General features: G+C 38.4%; 1 protein-coding gene across 10 annotated transcripts in view; it reads left to right on the top strand.

The window, feature by feature from the left end:
* LOC117422535 (alpha-(1,6)-fucosyltransferase) overlaps positions 1-21,527 on the top strand; it is a 193,623-nt gene that overhangs the window by 73,084 nt on the left and 99,012 nt on the right. For 5 of the 10 annotated variants that reach the window (XM_058987340.1, XM_058987339.1, XM_058987335.1 and 2 more), the window contains one exon: positions 17,825-17,900. The exons of the other annotated variants lie outside the window; for them this stretch is intronic. The gene's annotated coding sequence lies outside the window, so the exon portion shown is untranslated. The remainder of the gene's footprint in view (positions 1-17,824; positions 17,901-21,527) is intronic. 10 annotated transcript variants of the gene reach the window in all.

Below are 21,527 nucleotides of genomic sequence, written 5' to 3'. Positions count from 1 at the left end.
ATTAGTAATTGAATCCTGGCACAGCTGTATATATAGATGCACGAATCGCTCGCTAGGGGTTGAGTGTTCGTGAGTGGAGAACGGGAGAGAGCGAGAAATAATTTAACAATAATAATAATTGTTGGTGCTATACCACCTCAGCCCAGTACTTGGGTATGGTAACCGTCAGAAAATATACCACGGTTATCGTCGTACCGCGATGTAATGTCATTTTTTTGTAATCCGTTTTTAAATGGCTATTTAAAGAAATACACTCAAGTCTAGTCATTTTTTAAGAAGAAATAACTTTCATTTAAAGTTTTAAAACAAATACAACACACTGGTACTACAGTTCTATCAGGCACTCCCTAACTGGGCGTAGTGTGTACTCCAGCTCACACAGGCTCAGCAAAATAATGCTGCTTTTTTATTTCAAATTACTGTGGAGAAACACCAAAATGTTAACATTTTCTGGGCTCAATCTGGAACGATAAGGAGTAAGGATGTGACCACTGCAACTGAATACCCCCTTCATCTTTATCAGTTTGGACGGCATCCTATTAGTTAAGAGAAGCAAAGTGATACCTAGCAATAGCCAATCGAGTGTGTTTTAAGACATGCAGTGCCCGCCCACTGATCTCTCGGCAGAGTGCAAAACTTAATGATGAGAAGACAGCACTTGCAAATAGTTTTTTTTTTTTTGGACTGCATGATAACAGCAATCAACACATAAATGAAAGAAGAAAAGTTAAGGTGGGTATGACACCGTTGCGAAGTTAAGGGACTTTTTTTTTTTTTAAATGGGAGTAAAATTGTATTAATTTTTGAATTCATAAAACCAAAATCCCTACAACACTATCAGATACGATAGATAATAGCTACTGTTACTACTTTGGTTTGGTAAATTATAGGAAGGCAGTGATGAAAAGTTATAGTGTCTTGTTTTTGCTGATATTTGAGTATTTGTGTTTCATTTACTGACAATCACGTTTGCTAGCGATCATTGTTTAGTAGGGCGGTTTATATTAAATATGACGTCACTTATTTAATAGCCTACTCGGATAATCTCATGCATGGCAGTTTTCAGAACTTGAGATGTCTGTGTTCATTAGTTAGTTCTAATGAATACAGTGGCTCATCGATGGACAAACGGTGAGCCACTGTATTCATTAAACCATGTGAACTCAGTAATCATTGTATAGAAAAATGGTTGCGGTTTCAAAACCGTGGCCGTTTATTCCTAGTGTGGGTCAGTGTTTTGTTTGTCTATTTATTTTGGCCAACGTGCCGTTTTGTTTGTTCAGTGTTTGTTAAACCTTTTTATTTTGATTATTTAATAAAAGAGCTGAGTGCCATTGCGCTTCAGATTCGCCTGCAGTTGCTGTGTGTCTTGCATTCATTTTCTGGCCTGAAGTCACCCCTACAGCCAGCCTGTTCACAGCACCATACATACGGTACTGTATATACCATGTACCTGGGGTACAGCAAGAGCCATAGATACAGCAGCGATGGCAGTTATGGTAACATCCCTTGTTTGGGAGCGCTCTAAATCCCTTTCTGTTGTGTATTAGGAGTGTGATGTTCTGAGCCTAGTTTTGAGCAAGGGCAGCATTCCGCTACAGAAAAGATGGCCCACAAAACACTTAATACGAAAAAGTCTTTCTTTACCATTGCGTTTACTGACACAGCTGTCTTTGTCCTTGTATTTCTATAACTTAACATGAGCTTTAAAGTTCTTACTTCAGGTCAAACAGTTATTACAATTGTATATGATATAGGACCGAATAACAGGTTTCTTACAGGTGTGAAATATGACCGTTATTTTAACTGGTGCTGCCACCTTCTTGATTAGATTCATTTTGTATCATTTTCTGTTTCAATCATCACATCCTGGTGACTTTTTTAAAACACAGAAGTTAAAAGCACCCCTATCGCCTCAATAGAGTTTTCAAACATGCCTTCTCTCAAGTACAGCTGGTACACTACAGCTGGTACCCCCCCAACGCTCTCCACCTATTGGGTGTACATCAGTAAGAAATACCACATCCACTAGGGGCAGTGTTAATGGACTCTGATGTACCAGCTGTACTTAGAAATAAGACACTCTTCTAGTAGCTCTATTGAGATGCTTTGAACCTGATGAATTAAACAGAAAATGATATACAAAGTTATTCTAAAGATTAAAACTGATATTTTAAGATCAGATTTTGAAAAAAAGTAGTTCAGATTATTTATATTTTATATATGTATCAAGTTGCCCTTGAGTTAATCAAATAGTCAAATGCGACTGAGTTTCTCATCAGTAAATGTGAATAAAAACACATTAATCCTCTGAAGAAAGTTGAAAAGAGGGGAAAGAAAAATGCATTAACAGTAAATCAGTACCTGCCCAGTACCACACCGTCACATCTCACACATGTCCTTTTACAAAACTGAATTTGTTACCAAATGTTGGTTTGCTGGGGACTGCAAATGGTAGTTGTTATCCGTAATACCGGAGCGTCTCTAACATTGAAAGTCTATTTAAAGTGAAGCCAGTGGAAGCACATCAGAAGTGCATCAGTAAAGCATGTGTATAACTGTGGATGAATCTTCTTGTTCCGTTCAGGAGCTGTTTATGTATTCTAAACCCAGTACTCGGTGTGTAAACAGATTTGCACAGGTCAAGTCAGCAGGAGGCAAAGCCCTGGTTTCTGTTGAGACGCACAACAATTAGCACTTAGACAACAAGCAGGGCTGCACGGAGCTCCCTGCACTAAAGACAGGAGTCAGGAGTGCTGGAAACAGCCAATCTCAACTGAAGCCTTCCATTACCACATGAAATAAATACACAGTCCTGAATATGTGACCCGCTCTGAGGTGATCCAGCTACAGCAGAAGGGATTCTGCTCACCATGCTCCCAGTCCAGTGTTTCGAACTATCTTCCTGAAATGTGTTACTAATGTCATGTCTCCATTGCACCAAAATTTCAGTCTGTAAAATGAATCTCATTCCCGTGTGAAAATGGGACTGCAGCCGCTCCCATCTGCATTCCAGTATTTCCCTGACGGTATAATATATTCACAACCAACATTTTTTTTTTTTCTGCAGTCTTGAGATTTAAAACTCATCTCTCGCCTTTTGGCACTGGACGCATCTGCCACATCTATATGCTGTGGATATAATATTATTGTCTCTAATTTTGAATTTACACCCGCGGCAGGGGATTAACACAGCAGGCATGCTTGTTACACAGTGGATAACTGTGTTATAAGATTCAGTACGACAATGGTGACATTTGTTTGTGTACTGGGGAAAGGTTGCCCAATATATAGGAACATCATATGTTCAAAATGCAGATTCACAAAACAACTTAACTTCACTGAAAAATCTGATTTCCTGTCAAATAAGATGTAGAAAACCTAATACTGTTCAGTTTTGGATTGATTAGAACCGGGCGAGGCAACTCCGGTCCTGGAGGGCCATTCCACTGAAAGTTCAATAGATACAGTTAAATGTTTAAATACCTCAGGCCAGGCAAGGGGTTTCATGGATTCAATTAACCAATTAAGGACATGGTTAGAAGGGTTAGCATGATCTGTGTAGTTACCAATTTTCAATTTGCACGTTTTATTTGAAGGCCTCTTGGAGTATAAAAGTAAAAGTTGTGTTCATGCAAGGAATGATTTGGGAAGCTCTTTTAAGTTCCATATTTTAAAAGTTGAGATCTATGGGATATTCCCAGCCACTTTTGTAAATTCATCTCCACCTCTCCCTGTGGTACAGTATGTAGGCCTCTCTCAGTGTAAGAGCACTGTGTGCTACAAATTGAAACAGAAAAAAAGGAGCTTTTTAACTAAATTGATGTCAAAATGTCAGGAATTTAAATAATTTTGCCTTCAGATATAGAAAAGAGTGCATCTGAAGGCAAACGGCACCATATGATAAACATTTTTTTAAACTTGGCACGTACACCTGGCACTGGCATTTGACTTCAGTACTGTCAGGTTGAGTTAAGGCTTCCCCCTTTAAATGTGTTAACCTCCTACTTGTTTTTGTATTACATTGCAATTGACTTTCCAGGCCCACTATCAAACAACCAAGCCTCATTTCGCACAAGGATTGGCTGTATTTTTCTTGACATACTTGCATTGTTTAAACATTGCCCTTTAGTTTCTCACAGGGGGTTTTACACAACTACAAAATACTGTAATTACTTTTGTATAGTTACAAAAATAAACTCAAGCAAAACTGCCATTAAGTTAACAGACGCTATGTCAGTAGTCCAAGAAATTAGTTTTTTTAGCAGTTTTTGTTTGCACTTACAAAACTACTGCTATCAGATCACAGTGTTTGCTTGTGGTTTGCAGTTGTTTCCAAGGTACACCAACGCGTGTGGCATGGCCGTTGTATTTCCTCAGAGGCCTGCCAAAGTAATTGGGTATGATTTTATGGACCTACCACGGAGGAACGGTGCCGGCGACACTTCACGTAATTGGCAGCAGTAGCTGTCAGTCTTAATAAAAGAGAGCCTGCACTCCTGGGTGCCGTCAGTCATCCTAAACCAACAGAAAAGAGAATCGATCAGCTGTCTGCATGGAGAACTGTTTAGGCAGGGAAATCAAATATTTATTTAAGAGTTTATGAGTTCAGTCTCATCCAAAGTGATTATCGGGGAAGTACGGAACAACAATGTTTGCATAACTTGTTGGTCAGAGAAAGCGTTTCCAGGTGGTGAATTGTAAGAGGTTTTGTAGTAATCTTTTAGAGTGCCGCAGTAGTAGCAGTATTTGATTTAAACGGCATTTCTTATAAAGTACCATTTTAAAACACTACTATACTAAACGTATTGGTGTAGTCTGTTAGATTTTGAAAACGTTGACTGTGGGGAAAAATGCAGTAAACAGTCACCCCGGAGGTCTTTTTTTTTTTTTTTGCAATGCAGCTATAAATTGTTCAGTGTTTAATTTGCAACCGTATCAGGCATCATTCTGTGCGGAAGGGCAGGCTGTTTCACACATCACTGCCAGCAAGTCGCAAGCCCTGCCAGCACATTTCTTGATTGGCAGGTTTATATATATATATATATATATATATATATATATATATATATATATATGCGGTAATGTTTCTAGAAAGAAAAAAAATGTAACATTTAATTAGGAACACTGGTTTCCAATACATTGAATTGGTATTCTATACAGCTTACATAAGGTCTAGAATGGCCTCTGGATGGCCTTTCCTGTTTGTATTGGGAAGCAGCTTACTGTAATTTACAGTGTAGGAATGTTCAATGAGATGTGTCCGGAAACTACCAGCACCAAATGGTCATGTGTCCTTAATTTACAAACATTGCCCAACTCCAGCATACAATTGGTATAGCCTAGCCATTTAAAGGCCAGTGTCACACACCACTACACTGCTAAACCCAGTTTAATTTGTAATAGTTTACTAGAATAAATAATTGACTAGCTGAGCTGATTTCTACAAAACTAATCCAGTCTTGTTTTGTTGAAAACAAAACAAACAAAAAAAAACACCACAGTTATTTTTGCTAGCTACAAGCCTGCCATGAGCTAGAAGTGTTCCGGAGAAAAGAGGCCTCCACCTCGCACCCCAATCCTGTCCTGAACACTGCCTGCCTGACTGCCTGCCATTTGGTCCTGGGGCTCCCTCAAGCAGAGATTGACAGCTGTGCCACATAGTCTGGTTGAGAACCAAACTCGTTCAACTTGTATACCTAAAAACTGTCACTTGAGGAAATATACATGTATTTGTTGCATTATCTATCAAGAGCTTTGGAACTAGTGGCACCCGGGACTGTCAAGCTAATCTATCACTGTCAAATGTTAACATCTGTTGAAGCAGTTTGGGGTTTTGAATATTTATGAAAAAAACATGAGGTTAGCTATTTTTGACAAAGTGACAATGACTTTGTTGGAGCAACCATGTGCCTGCTTGTTTAGTGAAGCAACTGTAGATAACAACTAATGAGGAGAGGAGGGATTCTAGGCTTTTTCTAGAAGTCCTCTTATCTTTCTGTTGTTTACTGTGACAGGGTACACCCCGCTCTTGTGTGTATTTTGTATTATTTTATATTGTCTGTTGATGTTTTATGATTTACATGTATGGATGTACTGGTGCACGGGGTGTTTTATTAGTGTTGAAAATGCATGTTTGGTGTGAACTGGTGTTTTAGGTCAGCAGGGAAGGAGTAATTACCTTCCCTGTCAAATCACTTAACATGCAGAATGTGCCTGAGCTTGATTGAATGATGAACAAGCAATGGAGCTCATGCACAGTTGTATAAAAGAGCGGACCAGCCACTCATCAGGGTTGGTTTTGGTTCAGAGGGGGAATGAGAGACGTGAGTCGTGAGTGAAAATATATGGAAGAAAACAACTGCTTTTCTTACGGAGTTAGCTCAGCATGATAATTGTTTTGTTAGCAGTGTTTGTTTATTGTCTGTATATTTTGGCCACCGTGCCATTTTGTTTTGAAAGGCGTTTTGTTTTGTTTGTTTAAATATTTTATTTATAATAAACACGCGCATCAGCGCTTCCCCTCGCAGTCCTGTCTGTGTCCATTTCCTGGTCTGACGTCACCCACAAGCCACCTGGGTAACTTGTAACTTAATGTGATCAAAAAAAAAATACATGTTTTCAAGGGCTTTCCAACAAAAATGAATTCACGCAAGGGGTCGAGCAAACCCCTTTGTGCCACTTGAGTTGGAATGACTTACAGTAGTTTCATTTATAATATTAATGGTACATCTTTATAATTCTATAATATCAATGGTAAGTCTTTATAATACAACTCCTCCAGAAGCAAAATAATTTGCAATCTGGCCATCATTTTTATCTTCTGATGTTTTCCCCTGTTTCTTTGTAGTTCACTGCCTGACCAATGTTTGTCAAGTTTCATATTCTTTTGTATCTCAATTTACATTACCCAAAAGATATTTGCGAATACATAAGCATACATAAATATCTGAAATAAGTATTGCATGTTACAGAGCAGAAGATTGTTTCTCTTTCTCCTTGGTGTGATGGAGTATTGCGTTAGCTGTACTTATTATTATTATTTATTTCTTAGCAGACGCCCTTACCCAGGGCGACTTACGGTCGTAAAAAATACATTCCAAGAATCACAGTAAAAGTATTAATACAATTAAGAGCAAGATAAAATACAATGACTAATGAGAATAAGGTAACCCATTATTTTCTTTAAAAAAAAATGAATAACTGTTTGCAGTTTCAAAGAGTATTCAATCCTCATTAACCCAAATCCAGAATCAGCTTGTCTCACTGTCCTATTACAGCCGCTTAAGAGCGAATGAGTCTGAGGTTTTGAAACAGAAGTGCATCCGTTTGCAAAGAAAAGATTTGTGTAAGGCCACATGTACCCTTTATTTGTTTGTTGCGATTGAGTTTTATCTTTTAAATACATGTTTACATTACATTTTTGAGATATGGGTCTAAAAATAAGAACTGTTCCAATTATTACATCTAATTGTAAAACGCTGACACTCAGCACAGCGTTGACAGGTTCCCTTCACCTCTCGTACTCATTATTCTAGACCAGGCACGCTGTATTCAAACTGTTTCATTATTTACCCCTCAAGGGTTTCTTACAGTTATTGTATTCTTTGCTTATTTGTATGGGTTATACACACAATTATATCTATCTCCATATATTAATAGGAGCAAAACAGTTCAATATTATCCACGTGAAGTATGGAAGCGATGCTTTCCCTGCCCAAGAAGTGCCAGCCCCGCAGCACTACACCTGCATTTAACAGCATTTTTAAGGCTGTAAACAACTACAAGGCAACCGTCGCATAGGCTATTCTATCAACACTTATAAAGTAAAACTATATAACTGAAATGCAATAGAACCACAAAGAAATTCAGTAGTGAAAGTTTTTATCGATTTCTAAATCACTTGTTTTTATTTTTATGGTTGAAATATTTTTGCAGTCTTAAGATGTACTTTTAGGGCTGTGTTTAATCATTTCTTCCCCAGCACAGAAATACCATTTTTAAAAAGGCGGCTAGCTTACAGCTTCTCATTTAGTGCTTGTTTGGTGCGGGCCTTTCCAGTGAGTCATGATTTTCTATTCCACTCCAATACCAAGCAGTTGGGCATAATTATAACCTTGACAACTTGTTGCCAAGGTAATCACTACAGCACTCAGTCACCTGGAGTGCGATGAGAACCTAATAAGTGCTCAACCTGATTATAAACCCAGCGTCCTTTTGATTAGGTTTGGAGTTTTTCTTTTGAAATTCAATTCTTAGGGTCTTTTTGAAAGTAGATGAAAAATGCTAGTGTTTTTTAATAATACTCCTACTTCTTTGTGTGGTCTTTGTTTTGAAATAAAACTGCATTTGGTAGCTTAATATCATTCTTTAGTTTGGTCGCTCGTAGCGTTACTATATGGCAGTGATATAAATTGGCACAATGTGGAATTACATTCTTCTTGTATGCTCTACACTTGTTTATTGACACCTCCCTCAATATTTGTAAATATATTTCAATTTGAAGAAAAAAAAGGATCCAATATTTCCAGTCGTTGATTTGAGATAGATTGAAATTTACATTCCAAGGCTCTGTCAAAACAAATGCAAATATACATACACCAGAGCAGCAAAGCACCCTGGGTTATTGCTAATATGCCTGGGCTGAGCATATTAACAATCCAGAGCTTGTTTAAGTAATTAACATTTTTGCAACTGTTTTGAACTCTTCAAGTCAGCCACAAATTCAGATAAATATTTGCATATGTTGTAGCCAGTAGGAAAGCATGTTTGCATTCAGTAATATCAGTAAGACCACTATACATTTAATGTATTAGATAATGTTCTTGTAAAAGCTTTGGAAAATAAAATGCTGACTGTACTTGGTGGTTTTCAAGAGACAGCCACTGTTTTTTCCAAACATGTTTTTTTTTATTATTACAATATTAGTAAATGCAGTATGCAACTGTGAAACAACCACCAATACTTAACATTTTCTAAGAGGGCAGGTCTTAATAGAGGGGGATGTTTAAATTCAGGTTTTATTGCGGGTATTTTGAATATTGCTCCATGCAGAAATGGGCATGTGGCATCTGATTTAGTTCCAAGGTAATTTCGATATCAGTTTAGAAAAATTATATTCTCCCGGGAGTGATAAATTCGGACTCGCTTGTGCTCCACGTGGAAATTGCAGGATAAGCAGCTGGGTGGTTAATTTAAACCCCCTTCTCAAGTTGTACCAATCAGGTGCGTTGATCTCACAGTAACGATGAACTGTAGCATTTCGGATGTCCGCACTCATGAACAGAAACCTAGAGATGATGTCAGAATTTCTTCATCTTTATTTTTTATTTGTTGACCACAGAGGTTAAAAGTAAAAACGAACACGTTTCGACCTTAAGAACAGCGGCCTGTAGTTTTCAAGCAGTAAACCACAGTGTTTTTAAGATTTATAGTGCAATGCACTGCGGACCTCGAATGCATGGCAGCTTCATTCAGCTGAGACCACATTCATATATCTTGAGAAGCTGAAACTGCACGGCCTGGTTGTGGTACAGCCCTACAGCAATGCTAGTTAAAATGTGCTGCACGGTCCCACAGCTTGCTTGGGACTGTGGAAACAGTGTGTAAATCTCCAAACTGACTGTAAGGGAATGGTGTGAATGGCAATCTGAACATCAAGCAAAGCACTACAGATAGAAACAAGACTCATGCACTGACTGCAGGCTCATAACCATTTAGCACCTTGTACTGCAACAGCTGTCAATATGGTCCAATCTCTGGAGTGATTTCAGAAGCTTACCTCCCCTTTACATTGTCCTGAGAAGGCAGGAATAGTCCCATCGAGCAAACAGTCTTGCATTTTGAGCCAAACAGGTCCAAAGGAAAACAAACTAGTCGTGTGCAAATGTATTAGCACACCCTGCTGCTTCTGTTGTTTTGGAATCAAGCTACTGTAACTGAAAGTCTTGTCAAAATAGGCAAATTAGTGGTTGTCTAATTTAATTGATGACTTTAATAGGCCACACATGCAATTGATTTAAAAGAGTAAGAGAAAAGGAACACATATCAACATGGTAAAATGCATGAGACTTTTTAGAAGTTGTTTAAGATGCCTAATTAAAGCACAAAGTGGTCTAACATTTTCACACATTTGTGTTTCTGTATCACTGATTATTGATTGAAAATTGAAATTCTTACACCCAGAGGTTTTCATGCAGGTAGGTATATAAAGGATAGAAATGACACATCTTGAGGTATTCCAGTAAATGTGCACATTACTGTATATATGTTGCTCTCAGTCTAAAGTGAAAATTAAACAAAACTTCAATTTTTGTCAGTTTCCATTTGATGCTGGCCCAGAGATCAAAGCAGTTGGATTTGAGAGTCTGTCAGCACAGGTTAATATTGCTTACTGGCCAAACTTTACAAATCACATTGGTGGAGGAAGTGACTCAAGGAAGTGAAACAAGTGATGCATTAAGAGTAACCTTGAACAGCAAAGAAAAGAAAAACAATCTGAGAACTACACTGGAATCCACACCTCTGTGTGTACAAGTAGCAAATGGGATTATCTTTAAATCATGTTAAGAGAAGCAATATCAATTACATTAAACACATTTAGACATGTGTGTATCGTTATTCACAGCTCTCATGGTGTGGCACATCCAGAACTGGAATATTTAAAGTGAAAGAATTCTGAACACTTAATAACATGACTGAAAAGTCAAGTACTGCAGTCAAAATACTTAGATATTGGCTGCTGATTTCACCTCATACTGAAAATGGTTCCCCTTGGCTTGAAAACCTCTAATGAGCAAAAAAAGATGAGTGTTTGTCCCCTTTTCAACCCCCTAGTTTTTTACTTTAAGCCTCAACCCCAGTCAGTATTTGTTTAATATGACCCCTGGTGCAAGTCTTGCTGTCCATTATTTGGTGTCTGCAGCATCACGTTTCACTGTTCCACCTCTAATGATTTCCACACCAGTAGTTTTGACTAACTTTATAAATGACCCTGTACTTTTACTCTTCAGACAGAAAAGACAGGGCTGCTCCTCCTAAATTTCAAACTTTGGCACAAATTGAGTCTGACATGACCAGGAACTTTTGGATCTAGGTCGTTTGGTTAGTTCTTGCATGTTCTAGTTGCCAAGAAGTCCCGGGTAAAAGTTGTGTCTGAAAGTTAAGGAAACAGAAGTGACCTTCACAATACTGCCAGTAGCTGTGCTCTTTTAAAATGCTGGATTGGCTATAGTATATGAATAATGAATAGGAAGGGATTGTATCTACAGGAAGTCTATGAACTGGAGAAAGCTCTGCTATTAATAAAATAATATAGTATCCAAAGGACTTCACTGTTTCATGTTCAATTTTACACAGTTTAGCGTCGATCCTGATTCTGCCGTAGTTTAACTTAAACTGCACTTATCGGAAAGCAGGCTTTGTTGATGGCTCAGTTTGTTTTCATGCCTCCAAAGGGTAGTATAGCTGTATGGAGACATGCACGCCCCTTTTAAGACCTGCTTGACGTTACGTCGCCCAGTTTTGGTGTTTGCAGCAGTAGGAGGTTATAAATTATTTAATTATAGATTTGGTGTTTCCTATATAATGGTCAGTACAAGAAAAGCACAATGGATCATGAAAACTGTATCCCTGCTAAAACTACATGCAGAGAATGGAAAGACACAAACCACAATGTGTCTGCATTCTAATGGACACAAAGATAAACCATGCAGAACTCTTGCAAACCGACACCAGTGAATTAGGACCCAATGGTAGAGTTTGAGTGTTATATACTGTATACCCAGAACAAGGTGTGCAGTATACTCTATATTGTATTGTATTCTATATTGCATTTTATACTATGATGTTTTATGCAAGGCTCATATTTTGCAAAAGATGTGCATTTTACAAGAGGTAGCTCCACCATGCGTGTTACACAGATGGTGTGTGTTATATTCCAAAGAATATATATAACTATATATAAACCCTTAACTGTAAAGGGCACTGCAGCAGTAACTCATGCAACACAAAAGACAATCCTACTATAACTAAATGAAATAGTTTCAGTGTCTTTAGCAGATAAGTGTCACACAGAAATGTTAAAGGGACATTATTTTGTTTTTTCCTTACACTAGCAGTCTACCATTTTGAGAGTAGTTTACCTAGCCTGCCTTACAGGTCTGCACTGCTGAAATAGTTATATTCCTTGGAGCTAGTTCAGAGGCTGTAGTTTGTATCATCAGACACAGAGAGCTGCAGACCCCAATAGTCTGTTACCAGAGACAGAATTGTTTCACTGGCAAACACAGTTGCATTGTTTTGTTAAAGGGTTTGATTTACTCACTGTCTCTCTCTCTCTCTCTCTCTCTCTCTCTCTCTCTGCACAGTAAATGTTAGCTAGTGTTAATTTTTCCTCCATTTTGCCAATTACACAGCATTTTAGAAGCACTTACTGTTTGTGACACGCATACCAGGGATTTAATGCAGAGAGAACTTTAGTCACACAGTCTATGTTGGGGGGGAAAGAGCATAACCATGTACCTACTGGAGACAGCTTGTTATGACATGAAATGCATTTCATCTGTTGAGCTCGGCTGCTAAAAAACATCAGAGCCTAACCACTTAGGAAGGCACCGGACATTCAGCGATAACAGTGGCATTGCTATAAATCTAAGGAGACCGTTTACATCAGTGATTGAATAATTCAGTAGATTATAGGCTGTCTAGATTCATAATTCTGGGGCAAGGCCTGGGAACTCGTGTGCTGTTCGGATCATTATTATTCCTGTCAGGCACAGTACGAGTCTTTCTTTGAATAGCCTCCATTGTGCTTCTGACATTTCCGTGTTTCAAATTAAACAGAAGGATGGCGAAAAGCTGTGTTCATATAGAGAAAAGAAATGTGCGTATGCTGTACTTAAATTCATGGAGTCTGAATCTTAAGAATTGCATCGATGCATTAATTTAACTGTGCTGCCATCTCATTGCTATTAGGGCAATGCTGTTTCCTATTGAAACAGCATTGTCAATGTTTTATTACTAACTGTGGTCAATAAACTACTGCTCAATGTGTTTATTAAATGTTGTTTCAAGCATCTTATTCTTAATAAACTGCTGTTTTGTTTGCCCAAAAGTAATTCTGAACCAGTGAGTGTCAATATCTTTTATCTTATTCCATAAACTACATACAAGACCTTACCTTTACTTACAGCTGTATTGATACCTTTCTCAATGGCATGGCATACAAACCTGGTGCAGTTCACAAACTCAATCACTGACTGAATTAAAATGGGCTTTAAGTAACAAATAGGAGATGTTATCATTACTTTTTGATTATTGCTGCGCACCTTGAACAGTGCTTTTGTTTAAAACCAGAAGGAAATGGGTTCATTCACTTTTCTGACTATGAAATACAGCATAAGAATGTGCAACTTTGTTAAATCTAAAATACCTGACAATTCATGTCTCAGTCTTACTGCAGACTGAACCAAGCCCTGTCTGTTCCCATCCTAGTCGCTACTGCATATGCACAAATGCTCAAAAACGTTTCCCGAAAAATTTAATCCATGTACACAGTTGAATTGATCGGAAATGTAACGGAATTATCTATTCCAAGTCATGTAAACACAGAAGTGTCGTTTTCAGAAAATTAATTTCCTGATTCAGTTTTCCGAATACATTCGATTTCTGAAAACATGATCTCATGGAAACGTACTGATTGTTAGGCAAGAAATATTTTGAAGTAAATTGTGCAATGATCTGACTTAATGATTTGTTTATTTATTTCAAATAGAAAATATAAGCCTGTAAAGTAGAATAATGTTTTACTCAGCACAAAATAACAGCACTACTGCAATAATTTCGAAAGTCATAGATCCATCATGTCTTTTAGGAAACCATGCCTCAATGCTAAAGCCATAAATTAGATATTCAAACAGGTAACACGCTTCTAAAAATCTTCATCATATCAAATGTAAATCACAGTAAAACAGTCATTTTGTCAATGTGTTTGCAGGTTTAAACCTCTTTCTGCTACTGGATAACTGCTTTAATCTCAAAACCAATCTTTTGATGCCGGTGTCTTTCCAGAAGGATGCTGGAAAGGCTATGCTTTATGATTGTTCTGGCAGACACTGCCTCAACTTGCTGCGACACAGAGTCATTCACCAATTTCAGCATTAACAGCGTGTAAATGGGCTTTGTGCATTGTGTGGTGCCAACAGTGAAATGTATAGTTTCAACACAGCTGAGAATGGGTTGCACAAATGGAGAGTACATCACTAATTTAATTAAGAGGCCTGGACACTGGACATTAAATCAATACTGGTCTGAGAGCTAATCATTAAGCCTATTTAACCTTGAACTAGGCAAAAGCTGCTGAAAAGAAACAGTTTATCATCATTTAAGTCCACATAAGACACAAAGGGACACATTTCCAAAGCATTTCCTCCATTCTTTAATGACCTATTATGTGAAAGGAGAAAAAATCATGTTAGTTACAAATGAAAAACAAAAAACATAGGGCCCTATTTAGCAAATATGTGCGCAGCCACTTTCGCAAGGGCAAAAATGACAGCGTTAGCGAACCGACGCAATAGTGCACGAAAACTCGGGGCTAACGCATATCAAATAGCAAGTCATGCGCCCAGCCAATCAAAGCATAGTGGGGGGAGTAAGGTTACAACCAATAAGGATTCAACTTTCCCTTTAAGAGCACCTGGGTGTCTACGTTGGCGAATAGATGGCATTTTGAAACCCCCAAAAAAGAAGAAAGGAGACAAGAGCAAAAAAATTAAAAATGTCCAGCAGTCCAAGTGAGGAGGATGACCAAGCCCCTCAAGCAAGGCTACGATTTTTTTTTTAGCAGCCTGGAGGTGGAGAGTGAATATGAAATAAAAAGGCTTTGTCTGACCTGCCTGGCACTTGCAGCATTTGCAACCACCACCGCTGGGGCTTCAAGTTCAGCATCTGCTTCTCAAACCCTGTAATCTTTCCTCTGTAAGTTCAACATCCATTACGGAGATCTATGTTATGTAAAACACAAGCCAGGATGATATTGCTAACCTTCTGAGGAGTGTACTGTAGTGTTCCCCCAGAGACATCCAAACATCGGAATCGCATTTTGAGGGTTCCAAATGTTCGCTTAATTACAGTACAAGCACATTTAAAGGTACGGTTATACCTCTGTTTGGCAGGGGTCGTGGGGTTGAGCAGCGGTGTCAGTAGCCACTGCTTCAGTGGATTCACGTTGTCCACTATCAACCAGCCTCTTAGACTGTCATCCCGCTGAAACGGAGCTGCCACCTGCGAATTAGCGAGGATGGTTTGAATACACATGTGTGATTGGCATCACACACTGCTTGCACGTTGACAGAATAGGTCCCCTTACGATTTATGTAGAGGTGCCTATTCTGTGTTGGTGCGTGTAGCTGCACATCTGTGCCATCAGTGGCTCCCAGGACACCAAGAAACCCATAGCTCCCAAGAAAACACTGCTTGTATTTAGTTGCAGCTCATGAGAGACAGGGAAATGGATGAATTCTCCTGCCCGCTTTACTAAATCTGCAGGTACATCTCGCATTGCACAGCCGACCGGCTCATGTCTGCAGTACACTGTAAAGCCATAAATATTTGCTAGCCTTTTATTATGCGTTTTTCATGTATGAAAAAAAATGTAAACATTTTTGGCACGAAATCAAATTCCACTAACAATACATACTTTGTATATTGCAACAGATAGCCAACATTTCTGGAGCAAAATAGGCTTTATGGTTGTGATTCACCATATATTTTGGTCACAAATATTTATGGCTTTATAGAAACCCACAGTACATTGGAACGAGCCAGTGGCATACAATGTTAGTGCAGCGGGTACCCTTATGCTACAGGCACACAGTGTGCTCTCCCCATGTCTCCTTCCAGGTCAGCCTGGAGCAGTTGGCAGATGTCAGTGATTGTTTGTGAGTTGAGGCAAAATTGCTGCATACATTGTGTGTCAGACAGACTCAGATAGATGACTTCTAAATATTTGAGGACGCCTCCTCCTCTCTCTTTGTCTGGCCACGTAGAAATCCAGTGCGCATCCATATTTCTTTTATTTCTCTTTTTTCTCTCTCTCTTTGCCTGCTTCCCTGGTAGTTGCAGCGGTATTTATAGTCGACCATGTAATTTGCGCACAGTTTAGACCTGGTTTTCATATGTCAATTGAAACGCAATCTCTAACACTGTTGATGGTTTTCTAAATCACTACATCTGTATGTAAATGAGGACACTCCCCAGAAGTTCAGCCCATGTCTAGCACTAACGCTTGCTGGGTGGGCACTAAAACAAGGTAGGTGGGCAAAGTCTGTTTGCTCACGTGTGCGTCTGATTTTGGTGCGCTAACTGTCTGCAAAAGTGTTTTGCGATTGGCTTAGGGGTTTGTGAACGTTGCTAAATAGGGCCCATAGAGTGCTTAAGAGAATATGAAATATATTGCCTTGTTGTTTGATTCTAAATGTATACATTTAACAGGTGTTTTAGACTGGAGTAATATGGCCTATTGTGGGAAGCAAATCTTTACTGCTAGGTAAAGAAAACAGCTTTGCTTCAGGAGAAAGTGTGAATGCATTGGTAGTTTAAATCTTCCCCTTAAATCATGTATAACATTCATCAACTACATAAGCTGTGTTTCCACTGCCACAAGCCCCGTTCTGAACACCATTCTTGAGGAGCATTGTGGTGTTCCAATGGTTGCCCTCCCCTCCCCTCTGCAAGCAGGTTCATTCAGGTCTCAGTGTGGAGAATGGTGCTAGCAGAAGACTACCTAGCAGAAGACTACCTTGAATTCAAGAAACTGCAATGCCGGTGCATCTCAATAAAAAGGGAGCTGTTGCAGTTATTATATTGAGGTGCTAGTAGGAGTTGAGAAATGTGATTTCCAAGCCTTGTCTAGTACAGTGCAAGAGACTACAATTTTGGACTCGGAATAAAAAATGATTTTCAGCCAAAAAAAAAAGTCTGCATCTATTTTGTAAAAGCATGACAGTGCATAAATGCATTGAAAATCAGATTTTCAGTTTTTTCATGTTAATTCAGTTAACATAATTTAGAACTTGATTATCAGGCTACTTAAATTGTAGATTTCCTTTTTCGGAAAGTCATGAATTTAAAAGAGTTTATTATTCAAATGTGGACCATGTTTCTAGGAGTTTGAGCGATTTAACTTTGACAGGTTCATTAGCACCTTGGACATTGTGAATCTGCATCCTGCAAGAGTTTGGTGTCTCCATTTATTAACCTGCGCTAATACAGTATCTACCCCTAGGTTTTTCTTATAAAAGTGTGAATATATCCTAAAGTGCCTTAGCAAAAATGGTGACAATAAGTGGAGTTTACTTGATCAGTAATGTTGATACAACAAGTATTATTGTTCTGCTAGGAACCCTGAAATATACCGTAATACTACAGCTAAAATAGTGATCATTAATAACATTTATTTTAAATCAGTATAGTGTACTTCACTAACGCATTGTAATAATTAAAAACGTAACAACCCTGTAAACATACGCAATGCAGTGCTCTGTAAGCTATAAGTCAGAACATTTCAGTACTGTACTGTAAACTTTCAGATCATCTGCTTTTATTAAGTGTGATTCTAGACAAAGCGATATCGTCCAGTATATTCAATCCGGGACATTTCAAAGGGGTGATAAGATGTTGGTTAGGTTGATATTAGGCGTCTTCAAAACTTACCTTGACGTGACTACAAACTTTGAATTCACAATTTGGTTTTATTATTTATCCAATATAATGCTGTACCCTTGTTGTATAGCCTGGATTTAATGGAATGCCTTTTCTATAGTTTGACAGGGTTACGGACAGAGGTAAAAAGAGAAGGGGAGAGAGGAGGAAGAGAGAATTGTGGAAACACAGACAAGGTAAGGATAGAGTAGAATATATTAGCTAGCAAGAGAACACAGGTATGGTGTTATGATGGTAGTTAAAAAGTGTCTTGTTATAGGTATGAAATATGAGAGTTATCAGGATGAATGTATTCTTCTTGGGTTTTAGATTCACTATGTTTTAGTCAACACAAAGCTGGTGTATCTGCACAAGGGGCAGAATATTGCAGAGGAACATGGTACATCGGTTAGTGTGGACCTTTTTACTGCTCTTCTGTTATTTCTGTACTGTGAATAATGTAGTTTGTGTGTAGTGATTGTCTGCTTGAGCCTCAGAATCATATAGATGAAAATGCTTAGGTGCACTACATGAGTTTAATTAGCTAAATACCAATACAACCTCAAAATTGATGTATTGATATGAAGTGATTATAGTAATGATGTAAGCCATGCAACTTTCAGCTCTGGGAAAATGGGCCTTGTAAACATGCTTCCTTTGCCAGACAGGGGAGTTGAGTAAACCCACATACCAAGAACACGCTGCTGCCTCTTCAGTGTCTCAACAGCAAGTGACCACCTCATAACAGACAAGGCTCAAAGCCCTCCTCTTTTTATAAGGTCTGGCTGGGATCATATAGCCAGGTATTCCTACAGTGCACGTGTGTCCCATATTTAAACACAATACATTCCTGTCATTAACTAGCTGCTTACCCTTAATGACTGGACGTGCATTTCAGCCAGACAGTGACAAGACCCCAAAGACATGACCTAGGAAATGAGATAAAGCAGACTACCTGAAAGTATGTGTGGCAGGATGAAAGCCCTGCCAGTGTAGTGTGTGCGTGCGTGTGTGCGTGCGTGTGTGTGTTAGAGTGCATTTTTTTTAAATACACTAAATAACAAAACAGACAGCAACTGAGACGAATATAACAGATGACATCCTATGCAGTGTGCAATCAATTATTGCACACAGTTCTCATTGTTTGTGTTATTTGGTACAGAAAGTAAAATAGCCCCATAGTTCAAATGAATCTATCCCAGTGATAGTAACAGATATAAATAATAAATAGTGTGTGCTTCTTTCAAAATACCTTTTAGTGAATGGAAGTTTGTGGCAGGTAAGATGTAAGGAATTATTTCATTAGCAAGCGCTTTGATCAGTCGAGGAGAGTGCTGTGAGGGTTGACCATGTGTTCAGCAAGTGATAAGATTTGCCCTTCAATACCTATAATAAGTCAGCAAAGTGCTTTCTTTCCCGCAGTAGCAAAGGCATTATTCTGAATTTGTACAGAAAAAGAATTGGCATTCAAAAAACGACCAGCCTCATTTCATCAACCCTTTTCAATATATCTCTGTAATTAATCCCAAGGAGAACACACTTGGAATGATGTTAAATAAATGTGTGTGTATAATTTATTTACTCATTTTATTCTCTCCAGTTGATGAACTTCGATGTCTTTCAAAGAGTAGGCTGACATTAAATCTAAATAGATCCACCAAGGGTACAGAAAATGAGCTGCAGTCACATACTTTAATCCAGCTTTGTCAAAAGTGTACTTTTTCATAAATGTAGCAGTAAAAACAGTTGCTATTCGTTTAGAATAATAAAACAGTGTGCACTTGGTCATACAATTCCCTTCTGTGTAAGATAGTCATGCGGTAGCCTTATCCCCCCTGCGGCTGCATCTCACCACTAGGGGATATAGTGCAGGCGTACTTCTCCAGTTGTGATGAGACTTGAAAAGGACATTCTTTAGCACAATGTATTAATCACAATCTGGGGGTGCATGGATGCCTGTCTATCCATCTGTATGCCATGCTTAGGTTTCTACAATAGCAGCCCTTATTTAATTGTGAAGAAAGTTGCTTTGGACATTCTTTTGCACAAATATAAAAAACTGTTTTTGTATATTTTTTTTTTGGTAGTATTTCATGTTATGGGTGACTCTAATTTTGTATTTAAATCTGTGTCAGGGGATGAGTGTGACTGATACGTCAATGTAAATAATACATGTGAAGACACTTTTAATAGTTCACTGCAGCGTACATCACAACAGCAACAGCAGAAGTGCATAGTAAAAAGCATGCAGAGGGTATGGTAAAGCGTGAGATGTATGATACTAGTAGTGGTTTGAAATAAATCAACACTAGCTTTGCCTTTAAGTCTCGAAACCAAATCAGTCTTCTAAGTGTGAAATCAAAATGTTGCAATTTTTCCTGCCCCTGCTTAGAATGACCTATTAATAGCATTAAAAAGTGCAGCTGTATGTTTCTGTAATTAATCCTATTCTACAGCATATATGTGGAATGAGTGTAAGTGTTGTGTGAATGTACAGGAGAAGCAGGAAGGGATTTCAAAGCATAGAGGTTTAAAGCTGCAGATCCCACACTTCAATTTTATACTTCAGTTTGATTCCTGAGGCTGTTCATTTTTTACCTTCACTAGTTTAGTTTCAGCTGCAAGCAGGAATAATTCTTCCTTTCCTTTATAGCAGCCTTGCTTGCCTCTGATAAAGTCACGGTAGTTAGTTCCAAGCTAGAGTAATGTGACTGTCAATACAGGAACGTTATGGAATAACTAGAGTATGGACTCAGCCACAGTGTGGTAGCGGCAGATTAACTAGACTGGAGAGAGTGAATTTTTGGTCAAAATGAAATCCATACAACAAGGAGATGAATGTGTTTCTGTTTGTAATGAAGGGATACTAAAAGAAACTTGACAGGCGTTTTGATTAGATGTCTTTCTCCATGAGGCTGATTTTCAAAGCTTTTTACTCAAAAGTATACATTATTCAATATTTACAAAAATGTAAAAAATAAATAAACAGCTTAACTTTATTTAAATGTTGTCAAAGAATTGTATGCATTTCTTTTAGTATTTTTGCTGTTCAGTATATGTGCAAATGATAGTGGCTATTTTAAATGCTGTAATTATTATCTGACAGCGAATCTTCAAAGAATCTTTGTAGAAATCCCAGATCCATTGGGGGCTTGCAAATCTGTTGCTTGATAAGGCACTTTGATGTCATGGGCGAGGTGCTCCAGTTAGAGTGGGCTACATAAAGGATGCAGTTAAATTACACCATGTAACACAATTTTTGTTCCTGGGTAGTAAGTGTTATTTCCTAATTGCTTATACCTCAAAAGTATAGAAAATGGCTATTATTCACCACAAACTTTGCTTTTGTGACCAGGAGTGATATTTTGAAATGTACCTATTTCCAATGAGAAAACGGGCGAATTTGTGTCTTTTCGTTCACATAGTCAGAAACAAACAACATATGAATCCAAATTAACATGTATTTATACTAAAGTAATACAAAAATGACTACAAAAGATTTAGAAGTGAGTAGTTTTTCGAGATTTACGATTATACTGTAAATCACTTTCACGAATCAGCCCCCAAATGTAGTCTCCCATCATGTTCTCGTTATACTGTCCTTCATTGACAGCTCATCCAGGAGCCTCAAAGCCGTGCTGCTCCATAATGGTAACAAGTACCCGTCTCTTCCCCTGGCTCACTCGGTGCACCTCAAAGAGGATTACAACAGCATCAAGACCTTGCTGGACGCCTTGAAGTATGATGAGTACGGCTGGGACCCCCGGAAGGTGTTGATGCCACCACTGCACATCAAATTGGGCCTTATGAAACAATTTGTCAGA

The sequence above is a fragment of the Acipenser ruthenus genome, chromosome 15 (assembly GCF_902713425.1).
Source record: "Acipenser ruthenus chromosome 15, fAciRut3.2 maternal haplotype, whole genome shotgun sequence".
In the NCBI taxonomy this organism is placed as follows: Eukaryota; Metazoa; Chordata; class Actinopteri; order Acipenseriformes; family Acipenseridae; genus Acipenser; species Acipenser ruthenus.
This window is presented reverse-complemented; position numbering and strand designations above follow the sequence as displayed.